Here is a 19,346-nt window from a genome sequence, read left to right as displayed (position 1 = left end):
ACCTCAAAGTCTACCCCCAGTGACACACTTCCTCCAACAAGGACACACCCATTCTAACAATTCCTAATAGTGCCACTCCCTATGGGCCTATGAGGGCCATTTTCATTCAAAGCACCACAAATCACATGTTCTTATCTTTTATCACAACATTCATTTTTACTAGAGCCACAACTAGTATGAAGAAAATTCAGGACAGTTATCTATGCTAGGTCACTGGCCTCGGTAGGTGGGGTGGGGAACACGTGACATGTTTTATTTACACAGGTTATCATATGCTTCCAGGGTTTTGAATGGTTACTTTTTCTTTTGCTGTGATTAAATAAAATACATTTGCTGATAAACAATGAATGAAACACTTTAGCAGGAAGAAGTACTTACTCTGTTCGGGTCCCGAGGCTTCCATTTGTCCTGGCATGAAAACCTCCCTTTTTTTCACAGTAGCTCCCTTTGCAGAGCCAGGAAACAGAGAGATCATCTGTCTTGAGAGTTCTCTCCTCTTCCTCATATTCCATTCAGGTCACAAGCCTATCGCACAGTGTCTCCCATGTTCAACTGTTGTAGGATATGAGCATAGGCAGACAACTAGTTAGGTGCTGTAGGAATATGTATACAGGGAGGTAGCTGCTCAAATGCTGTAAGAATTGGCACAGGCAGATAATACTGCTCAGGTTCTATAGGAAGGTGACACACACACACAGAGCTTGACAAGTAGGACTGATAGTTTCCTGGAAGTGTAGCCAACCCTGACATCAAAATGAAAGGGGCTATGCCTGGTAAAATGGGACATAGGAACCCAAATGTCAGACTGAGGGTGTAAATAACCGTGGTTTCAGTGTACTGGGAAAATACTTGAGCTAGAGCCAGGGAGGTAGAGGCATTTTCTCTGACCATCTAAAGAGCATCTCCCCTGAAAGGGGGATCAGGCTGTCAAAAATTAGATAGAAAAAACTAAGGGTGAGAGTTACATGTGATGGGGCTCAGGAGACAGAGTCTCCTGGAAAGTGGTGGTGGGCTGGGTGATAGACAAATCCCCATCACAGAATGATGGCCAAAGTTGAGATTTCTAGGCTATTCTTGATGCTCAGCCTGTTAATCTCTAGGCAGATGATTCTGGCCAGGATGTATTCTGCCCCATGAGGGGACCATCAAAACAAAAGGGCAGGGCAAGAACCTTTGTCAGATTATGGGAATTTACTCAAGAAGTGTGGATGCTTTCTGTAAAGTCTCTGAATAAAACCTGAAGCCCAGGGAGCCAGGATTTCTGTTTGTACTCCAACTAGGTGCATAAAATAATGACAGCCTTCACTGTGGCAGAAGACAAGTGAGTATTATTGCTCTAATTCTGCTGTCTTGCCCCTTCCTTCTGGAAGATACTGGGTGGAGGTATTTTCCTATCTCTCTGGTTGATCACATTTCCTCTCCCCTCAGATTTCTTTGCCATAAAGTTATAAGAAAAACAAAAACAAGTGGAGTGAAGGAAGCATTCCTACAGCTGTGTGCATCTCCAGGGTATTGTACCAGACTGGTTTTGAATGTGTAAAAATTGAGTTCAAACAGTTAAAAAAAAAAAAAAAAGGACAAACTACTTCACAAAAAGAGAACACAACTCAACTGTTAGGCTGTCATTTTTTTTCAAGGACAGATCTCTCTGTGTCTGTTTCTGTCTGTCTAACTCTTGACTCTCTGTCTCTGTCTGTCTCTGTCTCTCTCTCTGTCTCTCTCTGACTCTGTCACACACACACACACACACACACACACACACACACACACACACAAACACCCCTGGATAGCTTCCCAGTGACCCCTTACTTTTATATCAGAGGTAACTGCTTAAAATCATGCCAGGAGTGATTGCCCATGCATTTAATCCCAACACTTGGAAGATAGAGGCAGATCTTTGCATTTGAGGCTAGCTTGGTCTACAAAGAGAGTTCCAGAACAGCCAGGATTACAAAGAGAAACCCTATCCCCAAAACCTAAAACAAAACAAAACAACAAAATAAAACAAAAACAAGCAACAAACAAACAAAACCTCCAAAACATAGATATTAAAATAATAGCATAAACAACCCTAAGGGCTGGAGGAAGGATAGAGCACTTAATGCATAAGCAGGAACACTGAGCACCCAGCACCCAAATAAAATTTGAGTATGGCTGTACATTCACCTAAAACCCCAGTGATGTTGCAGGTGGACAGGAGGGCTGCAGAGACTGGCTGGCCACCAGCCTAGTTCCAGGTTCAGTGAGAGACCCTATCTCAAGAAAATAAGGCAGAAAGTGATAGAACTGAGCCCCTAATATCCTCCTGTAGCTTCTATTCACACATGTTAGCTCATGTGCAGGTTCCTCATGTGTGCATATACTACACACACAGACACATGCACACACATGCATATACATACACAGAAAGTAAAATGAAAACTTATAGCATTCCTATTTAATTGTAAAATAGAATGTAATTACACAGAGATGTATGCCGATAATATAACAAATAATATCTTGCTTGGTTTGACCATTTTTGAAACTTAAATAAAATGATTTTTCATTCATTGTCTTGTGTCTTTTACTCTTTTCCTTTTTGTTAGCAGGATTCAAAGAACGATGGCTTTTTTTTTTTTTTTTTTTTTTTTTTTTTTTTTTTTTTTTTTTTATATGTTTAAAAAAAAGTGGGTTTTTTTTTTTTTTTTTTTTTTTTTTAGTATTGCTTACTGTCTTCAGATGCCCTTCTGTAACCGTGGATAACATCTGCAGATACAGGGGCCTGATTTAGGAGACTTGTGCATCTTTGCATTTTTTCCCATGATGGAAATTGGACCAAGACCTTCAGCATACCAGTACTGAGTTGTATCCCCAGTCCTTCTTAAGTTTCTATACCTATGGAGGCTTTCTGCAACCAGTCACTCTAAGATACTGAGAACGCACCCGTCTTCTTTGTCCATTTGTTCTTGAGTGGCTGGTATTTAGCCTGTTTCTGAGTTCTGGTTATTGTGAAGAAGGTGAAGGATAGATGCCCTTCTCCGTGCTCTGGGGACTGTAGTGGTGCATCACTGTGGCTGTGAGGCCTACAGTGCAAGAGGCTTTGCCAGAGCAGGGACTGGAACACAGGGATTTCTTTACCTTCTACTCAATTTTGCTATGAATCAAGATTTTTCTTAATGATTTCTTTTTTTTTAATTAAAAGATAATTATTTTCCTTTCTTCCCTTTACCTGTCTTGACCTCTCCCTTTGACCTCTCCCATGCCTCCTCCCTATTCCTTCTCAAATTTGTGGCCTCTTTTTCTTTTTTAAAATTATTGTCATCTCTCTCTCTCTTTCTCATCTTCACGTAAATATGGAATTGCATCCTACTGAATCTATATACATATCACTTAAGGGCTGACCACTTCGTATTGGAAAACCAATTGGGGACCCATCACTAGAGAAGACTAGAAGACTAGATTTTTTTTTTTTAATAGTCTTGAGAGCTAGGTGTGATGGCACATAACCTTAATCCCAGCACTGGGAAGAAAAAGGCAAGGAAATCTCCGTGAGTTCTATAATGAGTTTCAGGACAGTCAGAACTACATAATAAGACGCTGTCTCAAATAAGCAAGTGAGGAAACAATTACAAATGAGTGAAAGTCTTGACAATAAAAGTGAGTCCTTATGTTGGCTTTAGGCTACATTCCTCCAATCACTAATGGTGTGGGGGTTGGCTTTTTTTTTTTTTTTGTCATTCCTCTTTCATGAAGATCCTGAGAAGTCTGTCCGCTTTGAAATCTTGATTCTTCAGAGCTAGTTCATCCTCTGATTATTGTACTGCTGTTGTTTGAAACAAGGTTTCTGCGTGTAGTTCTTGATGTCCTAGAACTGTCTCTGTAGAGCAGGCTAGCCACAAACTCTCTTGCCTCTGCCTGCCTAGGGTTGGTATTAAAGGCATGTGTTTCCACACCTGGCTCTTTAATGTTTTTTTTTTTTTGACAAAAAATTAAAGATATTATATCACATCAATCAGTTTTTCTGAGCAATGCTGTGCTGCTATTGAGTTTTCCTGTGACTAGGTGTTTGGCCTCTGGTGGACAGAAGCTGTGCGTAGCCGATGGTATATATACTAGACCATGGGCTTCTAGGGGTTGGTCTACGTTCCTGAATCTGTAACCTTAATGATGCTCCATGTCAACATCTAGGGGATGCCAATCATTTACAGCAGTGCTGAAGTGCCTTGGACACGTTGGGATTATTGTGTCCTGTGCCTGGAGCAGCCTGCTCATGTAGCTGTAAGCACATCTGTCCTCTGGTGTTTCTTCCCACTCACTTCCTGACCTTTGGTCAGGGCACACTTATCCTCAAGTCTCTATTGGTCCTCACTCCTCCTGAACTTGATTAAGACACCTCACCAGTCTTCCTGATGGTTCTATTCTACATTTTTATCACGGCTTGACCAAAGTACATATAAAGCACTAGTACTTTGCTTTGCTTCAAGAGTGTTTTTTGTTTGTTTGTTTGCTTGTTTTTGAGATAGCATCTCTCTATGTAGTCCTGTCCATCCTGGAACTTGATACGTAGACCAGGCTATCCTCAACCTCATACAGATCCTACCACCTCTCCTTCCTGAATGCACCATCATGCTTGGCTTATAATGCTTCATATAAAGAACATACATGAAAATTGGTGTTGTGTATTCAAGGCAGCCAGGGCAGCCAATAAATCTTGAGCCTTATGCCCCACATGATGCTAAGCATAGCAACTGATAGCAACCTGTTCTTGCATATGAGTGCTCAGCAGCTTGACAAGATCATCAAATATTGACCCACTCATTCCATTTTGGAGATATCTATGAACTTATTAATAAGGTGAGAATATTTTATCCTATTAATTCATATTAATTTTTTTTCTTGGTATGGCAATGCTGGTAGTCATTTAAGGTTGGATGACAGAAACAAGACACCTTGAAGTCCTCTAGGGTAACAAGTCCAAAAGTGGACACTGGAGAAGTCATAATCTAGTTTTCAGAAGCTAAAAGTTTAGGGAGACTGAAGGTGTCCAGGCAAAGTAAAGAGTGAGTTCCTTGTTTCATTTGGATGCATGTGAAGCGGCCACTGTGAGTATTCTGGGTAATCCAGGCTGTTTATCTTTTAAAAATAGGACCGTTTCTGTCTAGCTGCAGCCCTGAGCCTGCCCAGCTCACAGTTCAACCCTGCCACTCCAAGCTTGAGAGCACTTCCTTCCTGGCCCCTCGGGCTTCCTGCTCTGGCCTTATCACCACACAAAACTCAACACTGTACTTGAACACACTTACTGTCCATAAATGGCAATCTCTTGTTTTCTGCATTTAAAACAACTGTCATGGTCCAGATACCATCTTTATTCCCAAACTTGTTCTTAAAGAACAGAGCAAGATTCAGATGAAGGCCCACCCCTTCTCAACCCTCCTTGTTTCCTGAAGTTTTTCTGTTTTATGAGTCAAGGAAATAGGCCCGTGTGTAAATAGGAGTCAGAGAGCAGAGGCAGAAATGCAGTGTATTCAGGAGCTTGGGGAAACAGCTTCTCTATACGTGAGTTGCACTGTATTTCACAGACCTGCCTTAAAGGTGGAAGGTGGTCAGACACACTGTATGAACAGACTTTTAGTACTCGTGTAAGTGCGAGTGTGTTAACTCACAAGGTGGTTTTCTTTCAGATTACCACTTTTACTTAGGAAATTTTGAGAGTAGGTATTAGATAACTCTTACCCTGAGATCTATTACAGATCAGGGGGCAATTTTAAAGCTTCCTTCCCTAAGTGTTGTAGTATTCCTGAAAAAATGTGCAGCTGGAAGAGTTAGGAAAAAGCAGCTCTTAGCTGTGCAGTGTGGTCAATAAAAGAAAATTTGAAAATAATTTTAAATATTGTATGGTACTCATCTGGAAAATTCAAGGGGTTAATGAACAGCAAAACAGTCTCAAGGAGTTTCTGGAAGTGTCTTCGCTTTCTAAACTCAACTGCTTTTCATGAGCTCATCAGCTTCTTTAAGATATTATGATCTTTTACCCAGGCCAGGGGAATTTCCTCAGATATGATTAAAGAGTGGGCGGGGCTACATCTTCTAGAGTCAAAAGACTTAGCATTGGAGACATGAACTGCCTTGGCGCCATTCCCGATTTTATTTCAGAGGAATTCCCCCTTGGAGAATAACTCCCACGATGGAAGGCAGAGGTGGAGAAAACCTTTTGAAATGTATTTATTTTTCAGTCTGAAAGTTGAAGAGGATTTTTTTTCCCTCTGCCTGTGGAAACTACTAAAGACAGTCAGCAAAAAAATTAAAGTCTCTCTTTTTAGGATGAATAAATTAAGCAAGTGATGAACACTTGCAACCCTTTACTGGAGGCACACAACCATTTTGAGTTTCCATGGCTTCAATCACAAAAGGAAGCCTTGAGGCCCTGATGTAATGGTGACTTAGGCCCTTACTGGTCCTTTAAGAACAGGGTAGCAGATAGACTTAATGAAGTTACAAAGCCTAGTGTGCAGGTCATAGTGTGAATGAGTGGGGCAGAGAGGAAATTGGGGAGGGAAAGTATGGGAGAAAGGCAAGTCCTGGGGTTTAGGAACCCCAAGTGACCTCATAGGCCATAGTAAGAGTTCGGAATATTGGCTTTTATTGTGGGACATATACAAACGTACATAAGATAAAAGTCACCATTTTAATTATTTTATTTACACATCTCCAAGACATCAAGTACATCACACTGTTTAATGAATTTCACCAGTCGTATCCAGACCTTGTCTTAATCTTTCAAACTGAAATTCCATTCCCATTAAACAACACTTCTGGGTGACTTCTCCTTTAGTGCCCAGTAGCCACCATGTTACCTCCTAGTTCCATGATTCTAGGTAACTCATTTAAGTGGACTCATAAAAAGGTGACGCATATAAAGTAGATACATTATTTTTAATGACCACTTGGCACAATGTCCTAGAGCTTTATTTATGTTGTAGAATTTCATCCTTTCTAAATGATATTCCTTTCTAGGATCCATGCCACATTTTGTTCATCCATTCATCTCTTTATGAGTAATTTTTGATTATCATGAATCGAGCTGTATGAACACTGATATATAACTACTTGAGTGTTTCTTTCAATTCTTTAGAGTCTAAAATCAGCAGGGGAATTTCTGGATCATGTAGTGTAGTGGTTTGAATAAGAATGGCTCCCACAGGGGCACACCCTCATAGAAGCAGGAGGAGAGAGATGGGATAGGAGGGTTTTTGGGGGCGGGGGAAAGAAATCAGGAAAGGGGATAATATTTGAAATGCAAATAAAATATCCAATTAAAAAAGAAAAAAGTGGCTCCCACAGGCTCATAGAGTCGAATGGTTGGTCTCTAGGAAGGGACACTATTTGAAAGGATTAGAAGGCATGGCCTTGTTAGAGGAAGTGTATCACTGGGGGTGGGCTTTGAAGTATCAAAAGCCCAAACCTGACTCAGAATTTCTCTTTTTCTGCTGTCTGCAGATGCAGATGTAGAACCCTCAGCTACCTCTCCAGCACAATGTCTGCCTGTGTGCTATCATGCTGCCCACCATGATGAAAATGGACTAAACCTCTGAAACTATACGCAAGCTCCAATGTAATGATTTATTTTATAAGAATTGCCCTGATCATATGCTGTATTTTCACAGAAATAGAATACTAACTAAAACAGAAGTTGGTACCAAGGAGCTGGGTATTCTGGAGACAGGCCTGGCTGTGCTCCTTGTGTGCAGAATGTAAACTTTGGGGCTTTGGATTAGGGAAGCAGTTTAACTCTTTAAGGGTAACTTAATGGGACCATACTAGTAAGAAGGTGTAGACTGTGAGACAGTGGTGCCAGAAGCAACGTACATTATGACATTATGGTGGCCCAACTTAAGAGGTTTCAGTGGAGGAGATTATTAGTCAGTGGCCTAGAGACATTTTCTTGTGGCATTGTGGTAAAGGATGTGGCTGATTTATTCTTTTGTGCCATAATGTATGCCGGAGGCTAAATTGAAGACTTTTGGGTTAACAACAACAGCAGAGTAGATTTCTGGACAACCTAGTATTGACTGTGGTGTGTGTGTGTGTGTGTGTGTGTGTGTGTGTGTGTGTGTGTGTGTTTGTGGCCACTCTTATGCAGACCTATAATGAAAAGGAGAAAGCTGATCAAGGAAAAATACAAAATGTACAGTTTGAGGAAGAAAGATGCATCAGGAAATGTAACGAAGAGCTGAAGTGAATGTATCTCCAGTGCTCAAGGAGACAAAAAGTTTAAAGAAAGGCTTGATGCTTTATGGAATAAAGGGAGTGGCGACCTCTGGGCAAGACCCACCCAGCTAAGCTTCCAACTTGTAAAAGGGAATTACAGAAAAGCTTAAACAGTAGAGGATACCATAGAAAATAGGGAGCTGGTGACAACATAATTTAAATGAGATGGGCCAATTTCCAGCCCCAGAAAACAACAGGACTTGATAAAACCAGCCCCATGATTTTGACTTTAGCGTCAAGGATAAAAGAAAGGGTGGTGGAATCTCCTTCCATGGCTAAGAAAAGATTCTGAGACCAGGCATGTGTCATGGGTGTCTCTAAATGGAGGCCTAGAATGGCCTTTTGGTGAAGTTGTAAAGGTGAAGCCTAGATTGTCTTGGAGACCCCAAGATGTTGAAGATGCCAGAGTCATGGGATACCTGCCAAGGAGAGCTGTTAACAGGAAGTAGAAACAGCCCAAGAAAGAGATAGAGATTATTAGATAGATAGATAGATAGATAGATAGATAGATAGATAGATAGATAGATAGATAGATAGATAGATGGAGATGGTGGTGGTGGTACAGTCAGCAAAGCTGGAAGGAGTTGGAGATCTGAAGAGCTCTTTGATATCAGACATGAAGATAAAGAATTTGGAGTTTGCCCAGCTGGGTTTGGTCTTGCTTTGGTCCAGGATTTCCTTACTATGCTCCCATTCCTTGGTTTTGGAATGGTAAAGTATTTCCTGTGCCATCATATATTGGAAGTATCTGATCTGCTTTTTCATTTTGATTTTCCAGGGGGTTACAGTTAAGAAATTGCCTTGAATCTCAGACAAGACTTTGAACTTTGGACTTTTAAACACTGTTGAGACTATGGTAGACTATGGTAACTTTTGAAGTTGGACTGAATATATTTTTGCATTATGATATAGCTACAAGGCTATGGAGCTAGGGAGTGAGTTGTGGTGATCTGAATAAGAATGAACCCAATAGGTTCATCTGTATGATGGATTGGTCACCAGGAAATAGTGCTACTTAACAGGAACTAGTAGCCATGGCCTTGTTTGAGGAAGTGTGCCACTGGGAATAGGCTTTGAGGTTTCAAAATCCCAAGCCAGACCCACCTCTCTCTCTTCCTGCTGCCAATGAATCTAGAAGTAGAATACTCATTTACTTCTCCAGTACCATGTCTGCCTGTGTGCCAGCATTCTCCCCACCATGACGACAATGGGTCTAAACCTCTGAAACTGTAAGCAGAACCCTACTAAATGTTTTCTTGTATAAAAGTTGCCATGGTCAAGGTGTCTCCAGGCCTACATGGCTACACACTGAGAATTTGTCTCAAACAGACACACAAACAACCCTTCCCAAGCCTAGCTAATTACTAACCTTTCTCATTGCTCATTCAGAGTTTGTGATGATGTCTAGTGGGCCTGCTTTAAATAACATGGACTACACATAGCAGGTTCTATCTATTCTGCATAGAAATATCAACTTCTAGGGGAGAGTATGTTCCTCTTCAGATGTAAAGTTAGGATACATTTTTTAAAGGGAAGTTTAATGGCAGTTGAGTTTCAATTAATATAATGCATGGCTCTCAAGTCCTGTTTTGATTACTGAATAATCAACTATTCTAACCTATCAGTTCTTAGATTTTTAGAAAAATTAAAAACAAACAAACAAACAATGTCTGAGAGTTGAAAGGATTGGGGGGATAAAATGTATTGTCAACTCCCAGAAACAGGGCAACCAGTTCCTAATTTTGCTAAGTAAGAACATTTTTAGACCAAAGTCCACTTACTAACAGTAACACTGGATCAAGAAAACATGGATCAATGAAAACAGTGTGACTATATTTAGTCTAATGCAGGGAGACATCTCCACCAATTGATAAAGATCCTCATGACAATAATAGTTTAAAAATTGTAAAAGACAAAAAGAATTTTGCCCTTAGATGTGGTAGAGCATTAATCTAATAAGAATGTGGTCCTGGGTCTTAGCACTGCAAAACCAAACAAAACCAAAAAGGTAAAATGAAGAAAATTATGTAGAATATATGTTCAATGGATGCTGTTCCTGGGCATGTTAAGACAATAATAATGGATGCTTGCCAACTGGGTGGGGAAAAGACTAGCTCTTGACTCGGCATTCTTTCATGTATTTTGCAGTTTGTATCATATATATGCTTAAATATATACTTAAATATATATACTTAAAAATTAGCATTATGGAAAAATTGTTCTCATGGCTTTTTAAAAAATTGTCTTGAATCAATAAAAATTTTGTCTTGGGGCTGCAACTAGGCTGCAAATTGGGTCTTGGGAAATCTTATATTCACCTATCTCGCAAGCACAGTGCAGTCAATGGGCTGGTAGGCAGGAGAGAGAGAGGGATATTTCAGTCACTTCTCCTAACAGATGACACCATGGAAATTATCCCCCTTTAAGAGTGAGTAGCTATTTTTAAGACTGATGAGATATGCTTTCCCAGGGATTTACCTCTTTCCTTGATCTTTGTCCTTGTTTATACACATGAAAAGGCTCATAGAAGGAAAGTGAGCCTCACCACACTTTCCCTCCCAGGGGCTTTGTGATGATAGTATGTGCCAGAAGCCGAGTTTATTAATACACACCACGCATTGTGTTTATTTCTGTTCTGTACAGATTTTGCCCGATTATGGCCTGTCTATGACTGATAGTGGCTGTGTTTGTGTGTGAGCACGGGTCGTCTGATAACGATTTGGCGTATCATGAGATTGAGCCATGTTTAAATTGGGTATAAGCCAGAAGTGCCTGACTTGCAGAGTGTTCGTAACAAGGTCTGGACAACAAAAGAAACTTCCGGGTATCTTAGAAGAGGTCACGGATTACAACAGTCTCCCATCACTCTGGGCTTGTTCCTTCCTGCAAAGACACAATTAAAATGATGTCGTACAGTAGACATTTTTCATTATTGAGGAAAGACATGGTTTTCCTCTAGAGGTAAGTCAGTTTAAAAGTTCTCCGATTTTGGGGAAAGAAAAAAAATATTATTTTCAGAAATAGTATACACTCAACGAATAGTATGAGAGCTGATATTTTAGCACACTCATCCTTGCCAGGCCACTACTTATCCACTGGCTCATCTGAAGCCTCATGGGTGGACTGAGAGCATCCTGGCCTCTCTGTCACTCACTTCTGCATTAGGAGTGCACAGAAAGTATCTTGTAAATTTTTACTGACTAATTGAATGTTGCAAATAAACACCAGTCATGAACATTAGCTAAAACTTAAAAATTGACTTAGAACTATTCTATATCTTTGCATTGGTATGTAATCTATGATTTATCACACTATAATCAGATCTATCCCTGAATTTGTCTGGAAAGTGTAAAAGCAACACTGTGTGATGCTAAAGCTCAGGGAAAATGTAACTCTTACCATGACCAGTTTTGTGCTCTAGGGAAAATATCTCAATTTAAAGATGATGATTACTAATGTCTGGTTTTCATTTTTTCTCAATATTATAATATTGTGTGTGGCCTTACTGTAACTCACATGAGTCTTAAGAAAATGTGCAAATGAATTCAGTTCTCTTCCGTGAAGTTGGGGTAATTTTAGTAATCCATTGCCCTGTGAGATGCAGGGCCATTCTGTTTCCTCTGCAGTCTGTTTTTTCTTCCTTTCTTTCAAAATAACTTGCCATCTTTCCAAGATAAACATTGAGGGGAAATACATGAGTGGGTATGTAATCCCCCAGCCATTTAGAGCAGCATGCCTCCTAGAAGGTAGCAGAAATCAAGGACTCATGAGGACTGTGCTTTGGCTTTATAGGACTTCTTATTATTCTGGACTCCTCTTTATAGAATTCCAAAAACCAAATGGCACTCATTGAAAAGTTGGCTGAAATCAAAGTCAAACACCTAAGAGGTCAGAGTATATGTTAGAATGTAAAAATAATCTTAGATTTCTAAAGTCATAGTTTTGAATAAACTTCATGAAAATGATTTTACAATTTTTTAATACTCTTGAATGTTAGTGTTGTGTTTTATAAACTGCTGAAGGTGGTGTGGAGGAAGGGAGCACCTAGGTGGGCCCAGGCCAAGGCATTCCCTCTGAGGAATCAGCTACAGAACAGGCTTAGTATAAAGGAGAGTTTATTGGGACCTATAGAAGAGGGTAGAGGCAGAAAAGTTGGGGGGGGGGAGGACAGAAAGGGAGGGAAAGAGAAAGAGGGTCTCTTATTCTGTGCTCTGATTGAGACATCGTAGAGTCCACGCCAACGAGGGGCTGTACTTCTGTGGGTGGAAACCTAACTACAGGGTCTATGTCTGTCCTCATTCAAAATGATTCTGTGTAAAGTGGAGACTTCTTCTTGTGGGGCTGGGGTTTGGCATGGACAAGACATGGGATAGGAAGGAAAAATATTCTCTGCTGGGGTGTCATAATTCCACAACACATTCTTTTCTCCAAATAGCTTTCCTTCTCACTGTGTCCTGACAGGAGCAGGGACACAAAAGCATCCCAGCTCATAAATGGGAAATAGAACGGCAGCCCACGCCCATGTACTCTTTGCACATGCACCATTTCTAGGTCAGTTCTGGGAATTTCTGGCTGATGGTTGGGCATTTGGCTTACAGATCACCTTGCTAGGCATGAGTTGCTGCCCTTTGGGACACTGAGCTCAATTTTGGGGAAATGGGCTCATGTGCACTGAGTAGAAATACGGTCGTGGGTTATGATCTAAGCTCTTGGGGATAAAGAGGGACAGTTAACACCAAATGATATATCCACATTCACCCAGGGAAGAGTGTGGCATTAGGCAGGCCAAATACCAGCTCTCCATAGAAGTGGAGATTGGCACTGACGGAGTTAATCTTTCTCCTTACTACTCCTACAGGGACAAATGGACCAAGAAGAAGCCTGCTGGATTAGAAGTGGTAGGTTCCTATTAACCTTGCTGCTCCAGGCTGCTCACACCTCATTGAACCCAAGCATTGAGGTACTATCTGTAAAGCGCTCACAATAGGGTGCCACACAATCTGCACTTAGCAAAGTTCACTCTGCATCCACAGACTTGAGTCACTACTTGTATGAGGGTGCGAGAGCACCGAGCAACTAAGGTAATGGATGGAGAGGCAGAGGAAAGTGGACTTCTGGTGATAAGTATAATTATATATAATATTTGTCTCTCAAGCGTTTTCTTTAGTTCTTACAATAATTTTATGAGGAAAATCAGCTGCTCATCTTGCATGAGTGCTGGGAAGAGAATGAATATGGAGAGTTAGCTATGCTTTGCCATGCATTGAGCCAGACCCATTATGGATCCCTTTATTTAAATCATGTGATTTTAAAGGTTTTGTTTAGTTTGTAGATAATCCGATTAAAATTATTTTATGGATCCGACTTTAATATATACTAGGAAGCATTAAAAACACCAGAGAAAACAGAAGGGAAGATTTCAAGATACAGCTAGAGGCAAGGAATTTCTACTTAAGACTCAGGAAATAATAGCAAGAACTCAGAAATGAGATTTCAGAAAATTAAACTGCTTCTGCATAGCAAAAGAAACATTCAGCAGAGTATGACAGACCACGGAGTGGAACGAAATCTTCGGCAATTAAGTTACTTGACAGGGAACTGGTATTCAGAATATATAAAGAATTCCCAAACTTCAAAGAGCACGATGCAATCCCAAATGGAAAATGAACTGAATATATGTTTCAAGTCAACAATCTAAAATAACCAACAAATATATATTTAAAAAAAAAAAGAATTCAACTTCAACAAGTCATGACACACCTGTAGTCTTAGTGATTGAGAGGTAGAGGCAGCAGAATCAGGGGCTCAATGTCAGCGTGGGCCTCATAAAACCCTGTTTCTCACCCTCCTCTCACACAATACTATTCAATATCTGTAGCTATCAGAGAATTGTGAATAAAAACTCGGTTGGATTTTATAAAATCCTGGTTAGAATCTCTGTCAACAAGAAAATAAAAAAACAAACAAAAACATTCCAAGTCCTGATGAGAGCTCGGAGTCAGCCAACTGATATGGCCACAGTGTGGAACAGATTCCAAAAAGCAACACTAGACTTCCCAAGACTCAGCAGTAACAAAGAAGGAAAGGCAGCTTCGGCATAGACGTACCTGTATGCTGCTGCTTCCTGTTGCACTGGTCATGAGAGCTACGTTATGCTATGCTATGACATTAGCCCATTGGCCATCAACACATCAAGAAAATGTTCAGTATAATCCTGTTCAGACAAAGAAAAAAAATGGGGCTGGAGATGACCAAACTTAGAGAAATAACTCAGTCTCACGAAGAAAGTATCCCAGCTAATTTCCTTTCATGTGGAATTTAAGGGGTGAATAAAGGACACAAAATAAAAATAGGTGGGGGATACTGGGGATGTAGAAACACAGGACTGGAGAAGCAAGAATAGTGGGTGTGTATTACCAAAATTCATTACATGAATGTGTAGGGGTGCTATGATGAAACCCATTATGCTAATAAAATATAAATATTCTATTGGGTGGGGGAGAAATATTTAAAAATATATTTACTCAAATTTTTAATGTAAACTAGAGAGTCACCTAAAAAAAATCACAGCATTTGGGAGATTAATGCAGAGGGAAATGAGAGATTGAGGCTAGTCTGGGATACACAGTGAAACAGTATGGAAAGAAAGAGAGAAAGAAAAACAGAGGAAAAAGTCAGGCAAAAAAAAAAAAAAAAAAACCTCTTGTAAGACCAACACAGTCTGCTGCTTTTCTGGGAGAGGAGGCTTCTGTAGTTTGAAAGCCCAGCAAAGGTTGGGCTGGGAGGCAGTGAAAGTCTAATGCCACTGAGTCCTGAAGCAGTATAGGATGGTTTCACCAGCCAAAGAGGAGCTGAAAAGGGAAGATAGAGTGGGAAAAAAGAAAAACCAGCAGAGGCTGGGAAAGAGTTGGAAACATGGTAGAACCCAGCTAAAGGGGAGGAACACAACCGGACACAGCCAGTGAAAGCCAGTTGCGCTTGACTTGCTGTAGCCACTTCCCGAAAGGGCTGTGGGAGAGTGGGTGAGGAGGGGTGCTTACCTTCGTTAAGACTTGAGCATGCTGATCGCCAGTTCAAACTTGTTTTCCTGGAGAGGCGTCACCTGGGTCCTGATAAGAGTTAAGATCTAGGCGTCTTTAACAAAGGTACTAACAGTACAAAATGAACATCAAGTACTAAAAGCAGCCATTTATTCTGCTCCTAGAGACACTGAGATTCATTTCTCGGCTTCCTGGGCTTATTTCCCACCAACAAACTTGCTGACTGCTTCTCGAGAGCCAAGTGCTGGCTGGGGTAGAAAGGTTAGCAAGGCACAATCTACAGATACAGTTTCTTGAGGATGCAGGTAGATAGGCATCCTGTCATAAGAATTCAGTTGTCTCCTGGCAGGAAACTTACTGAGGCTTCCCTTTGTCAACTTGGGCCAGCAGCATCTTCTGCACCTCTGAATAATTGTATTTTAATAGGCACAGACTGAGAACATGTTTGGATTTAGTGGAGAAGAGCACAGCTGCCAGACTTCTGTAGTATGGGACTAACATGGTGATGTCGCCTGGCCTGTGACCTTCCTGCAGCTTCTTCACTGGCTCAGCTTGGAGATAGATTCAGAAATGGGAGGAAGTGGGCATTTCTATACGGCAGGCTGGTGCACGTCACCCCTCTCAAGGGTGGCTTTATCTGTAGCATGTAGGCTTTTAGGATAAACCGGGGTCTCCACTTCCCTGCTTTGTTAGTGTGTGCTAGCATCTGTCGGAGACTTGTTTATGTGTGGTCTAGAAGCTGCCAGCCACTGGGGAGGGCAGTCTGCCTGCCTGGGCTTTAGCATGTCAGTTTAGAGGTGGACTTCAGCATGGCAGTTCTTCCTTTGCACATTTTATTTATTTATTTATTTTTGGCTACTTGGGAGCACATTGTTTTAAAACAAAGTTAATAGTGCCAGTTAAAATGCCTAAGAGATACCAATCCCCTTAAGCCTCCTTAACTCCCTGCTCCATTTACCAAGTAACCCATTCCTCTTGGAATGAACTTCTAAACTATCTCTACACAGGACTTAGAGGTCTTCACCTCAGGCCAGCTCCTGCTTCCAGAGGATAAGGGGCTGTCAGTTCAGGCTGAGCTGGGTTCTTTTGCATGTAGAATTGTGTCCTTCTTTTTCTGTACTGGTAATGGACACAGCTTAGAAAATTATCATTTTAATCTTTGTAAAATCCGTACAATTGGGGCTGGGGAGGTGGCTCAGTCCATAAGCTCAGTAAGGTCACTTTCCAAGTCTAATGTCTCGAATTCAATCCTTAGAGCCCACATGGTGACATGAGAGAAACCATTCATTAAAGGTGTCCTCTGATACCAACATACATGTGCAGTGGCATATCTGTGCCCCAGGTAAAAATAAATAAATAGCCATAAAATTTTAAATGTTTTATTTTGTACAAAGTACTAAATATCTGAGATTTAACATGCTATGTCCCATCCCTTGGTGAATACTTTCTTTTATTTGCTTTTTATTTTGTACTTATTCACTTTACATCCTACTCACCGCCCTCCTCAGGGTCACCTCCTCCCACATTCCTTTCTCCCTCCCCTCCCCTTCTCTGAGCAGGTGGACACTCCCCTGCCCCCCTTCACATTAATTTACTGTGAGGATAGGCACTTCCTCTCCCACCGAGGCCAGACAAGGCAGCCCAGCTACAAGAACATATCTCACAGACAGGCAACAGTTTTTTTTTTTTAATTGAAATTTAAAGAAAAATTTATTGAAAATCTGAAAAACAACTCCTACAAGATTGACTTTCCCATAAAACTTTAGCTACATGATGCATTACATCCATCACATTAAAATGTGCATTAGACACAAATACAAAACCCATGAAAACAAGCCACCATTCTTTAACAATCGAGCAAAGATAAGATGGCCAAAGAATGACATGGATGACTTGCAAAGGATGGGCTCCTCAAGCACCTTTAAAAAACAAACGCACAGATGGATGAGTGTTCAGTTATATTCACTGAAGTGAACCTTTGGCAGTAGGAATCAGAGCGTTTTGTCATAGAGTGTCGCCTCCCCCAGCCTGAAGCAGGCTGGTGCAGACCTTGTCACCACTGAGGTGGGGCCACCTGCGGTGCAGCTTTCCAACTTGGCTGGCTTCTTTTGATGTGTCAACTGTCCTGCTCTTCTCCGAAATCCTGCTGCCTGCTGAGACACATTTGAAACAATCCACATTGTGAGGTGTCTTTGGGCTGGCTCGGGGCACCAAGAATGGATTGGTGGGGGATGGTCCTTTCCCCTTTATAAGCACAGTCTCTTAGTAAACTCTCGGGCTTTGATCAGAGCAATTTGTCTTGGCCTCATTCTTCTCTCACAGTCTAAGTCTCTTTTTCAGCCCCAGCCCGCCTTTCAGGAGTACCCAGTTCTTGTAGGCCACGAGCGTTTACATTGGTAGAAACTTTGAAATAAAAAAAAAAAGAAAGAAAAAAGGAGCAGTCACTCCTTTTATTTTCTGTGTTTAAAATCAAACAGAAAACAAATATCAACTCTGTTGTACACTAACGGTCTTGAAGTCCATCATTTGTACCAGACAAGGCCTACGAACCAAACTTTACGGAGATCCAAGCCCGAGTGAGAGAGAGAGCGCACCCCTCACACTGCTTTCCGATGGTGCTCAGGAGGAGCCACTTCATCATCACTGGCACTGAACACAGTTGCAGAATTCTTCACCAGGTACTTGAGGGAATTGTGTAGATAGTTCATTATAAAGCAAGGCTTTTCTCATTTAGAGGTTATAGGCCAACATCACTCCAATTCGCACAAATAATCTCAGCAAATGTGGTGCTCCTTACACCTGGGACATGGGCGGCACATCTGGGTGGTCGGCGAGAATTTCAGCATACTGTGGTCTCTCAACTTTGTAGAGTAGCTGAGTGCCCAACACTACATTGAAGTACTCCTTCATCCCTGCCACAGCCTCCCGAACATCTGTGAATCCTCACTCTTCTTGGCTGGAAGATAAAATGCTGCTTTTGTCTGGTGATCAAGCCCCAGTCATCCGCAGGCCATGGTTTCAGCTCTTCAGGAATCTTCACTTTAATTTCAGCTCTGCTCCTGAATGTTTCTTCATTTTCATAGAAATGGTAGGATCTACCCGGGCTCTCTCCTTCCTAGGGGGCTGAGGTGTCTCACTGGTACTTCCACCATCTCCATTTTCAGGTATTTTCTGCTTGTTCTTTTTTGTTTTCACTTTAACATTTTTTCTGTTGCAGACCAGATGTCTTTTTCCCTGGAGCAGCCCCTCTTACCTTGCCCTCTGCATATTGTTTCCTGATTGACCTTTTGAAGTTCTCTCTGTTTCTGCAAATTGGTGTCCACGTATTTGAGTACTCTGCTTTCTGGCACCCATTCATCCCAATTTTTATTCCAACCACTGTAATTGATAAAATTCTTCACTTGTTTGTCCTTTATGGCAACCTTTACACACTTTGCTTCATAAAGAAGAGGCCCATGAAAGCACAGCACTCGCTCGCCCTCCTAGAAGTTAGGCTTCGGGTTCTGCTTGGGCGCCATTATTAAGAGATTCGCTGCCACCTCTTTCCCGTAACCCCGACTGCTGTACCCTACTGCTCTACCCCACCCAACTTAGCATCAGATGTGCTGTTGTCAGAACCGTCAGCTCTACATCCTGGGCGTCATCTGCCAGCGCCTTTGGACATCACAGCAGGACCCACAGAGCCGCCACCAGATAATAGCTTTTATGTTAGTCCCTGCTTGTCAGACGTGGTGGCGCATTCCTTTAATCCCAGCACTTGGGAGGCAGAGGCAGGCAAATTTCTGAGTTTGAGGCCAGTCTGGTCTACAGAGTGGAGAGTGAGTTCCAGGGCAGCCAGAGCTACACAGAGAAACCCTGTCTCGAAAAAAAACAAAACCAAACAAACAAAAAGTTCCTGCTTCAGTTGTTTGGGACCCACATGAAGACCAAGCTGCACATCTGTTACATATGTGGGGGGAGGTCTAGGTCCAGCCCATGTATGTCTTAGTGAACACTTTTTAAAAAGTATAACTCACAAACTGCCATTCTCTTTCTTTCACATGGTAGTTCGTTTCTTAA

The 19,346-nt window shown here is 41.4% G+C and overlaps 1 pseudogene; it reads right to left on the bottom strand.

Moving 5' to 3' along the window:
- Positions 1-17,884: 17,884 nt before the first annotated feature.
- On the bottom strand, positions 17,885-18,805 carry LOC110303167 (annotated as a pseudogene).
- Positions 18,806-19,346: the final 541 nt, after the last annotated feature.

The sequence above is a fragment of the Mus caroli genome, chromosome 1, assembly GCF_900094665.2.
Source record: "Mus caroli chromosome 1, CAROLI_EIJ_v1.1, whole genome shotgun sequence".
Lineage (NCBI taxonomy): Eukaryota > Metazoa > Chordata > Mammalia > Rodentia > Muridae > Mus > Mus caroli.
The sequence above is the reverse complement of the archived record's forward strand: the minus strand, read 5'-3'. Positions and strand labels throughout refer to the sequence as shown.